The sequence below is a fragment of the Orycteropus afer genome, unplaced genomic scaffold, assembly GCF_000298275.1.
Source record: "Orycteropus afer afer isolate SDZICR_OR568_19922 unplaced genomic scaffold, OryAfe1.0 scaffold00066, whole genome shotgun sequence".
Classification (NCBI taxonomy): domain Eukaryota; kingdom Metazoa; phylum Chordata; class Mammalia; order Tubulidentata; family Orycteropodidae; genus Orycteropus; species Orycteropus afer.
The window spans coordinates 12,115,726-12,117,233 of NW_006921653.1; the positions used below are offsets into that span (position 1 = coordinate 12,115,726).

Sequence of the window (1,508 nt, forward strand, 5' to 3'; positions counted from 1 at the left end):
ACTGCTAACCAGAAGGCTGGCGGTTCAAACCCACCAGCCACTCCTCGGAAGGAAGGTTGGGCAATCCTACTTCCGTAATGATCCTGCCTCGGAAACCCAAGGAGGGGTCGCTATGAGTCGGGGCCGACTCGACGGCAAACAACAACAACAAGAAGAAGCTCTAAAAGAGCCAAAGCAGCCCCAGTACCCACAGGATGATGCCTAAGATACTGCTTTGACTTTAGATTTTTTGATCCATGATGCTTATGTAACCTCTGTCCCTCAGTGCTTCCTTTTCCTTTTGTCCCCCATGTGTGTACAGGTTGTGTGGCTATGATCCAATTAACCCATTATTACTAGCTCAAAAAACAGTATTTTGACAAACCTAAATAATAACCATAATTTAGCTTTATCAAAATACTGTTTTTTGAGCTAGTAATAATGGAGCTCTGGTGGCATAGGGCCTAAGGCATTTGACTGCTAACCAGAATGCTGGCAGTTCAAACCCACCAGACACTCCTCCCAAGAAGGTTGGGCAATCTACTTTCATAGTGATACTGCCTCAGAAACCCAAGGAGGGGTCGCTATGAGTCTCATCTACTCCATGGCAGTGCGTTTCATGTGGAAATTATAACCACGCTGCAAAGGAACATTTTTCTTCTGAAACTTTCAACATAACTACCCCAAATACACTGATGACTCTGTTTTCGAGAACCTAGATTCCATTATGATAAGAACAGAAACTCCACCATTTCTAAGAAGCAAACACTGGTTAAAATTATGTTTGGCTCATCTGGGAAAATGTCTATTCCTCTCTATGTAAAAAAATAGACACACGAGTAGAAACGTCAAATTAACCAACTAGGTAAATTGAAAATTAGTATAGTGCATAACATACAACTAAGTTTTAGTTAGGAAATTTAGTAACAAAAATTCACTGAGATCGCCACCTAGTGGCTGGACTCTATACTTACACATGATGAGTGACACTAAATTAGTCTCTGTAATTCATATTAAGGAATGGCTATAATACATGTTTGGCTTTAATTAATTTCTCTAAATTCGATTAATAACTCCTATTTGCATTATATACAGTACCGGGCATATGTTCCAACAGAAAATAATTTTGCCCCAAATAGGTTTAAAAGATATGTTAATAAACCTTTGTTATATGTAGCCTATTAAGAAAGAAGATGCCATAGTTTCTTAAAATTAAAAGGCTGATGTTATTCAAAATAACTAAGAAAACATTTAGTAAATGTGGGATAATATAGTTAAACACAGTTAAAATGTGTTTAGTTTGGTTTTCCTACAGAGACGATCTTAACCCTAAATGAGAACTTCCCAGCTAGAAGGAGAGTGTGATGTGCTAGTATCTCACACATCTTTGTTCGTGTTTTTTTCCTTTGCTTCTGTTAACATCTGTGGATAATATATACTCTGAACAAAAGTCATTTAATTACATAAATTTGTTAGGATTTTTCTTAAAAATATAATCTCTATGATAAATAATAATATAGTTTAAACTG

General features: G+C 36.8%; 1 protein-coding gene across 1 annotated transcript in view; it reads left to right on the plus strand.

Annotated features, from left to right (window-relative positions):
• PLSCR4 (phospholipid scramblase 4) overlaps positions 1-1,508 on the plus strand; it is a gene marked incomplete at its 3' end in the record, with an annotated part of 49,220 nt that overhangs the window by 1,139 nt on the left and 46,573 nt on the right. The gene's annotated exons all lie outside the window — the stretch shown is intronic.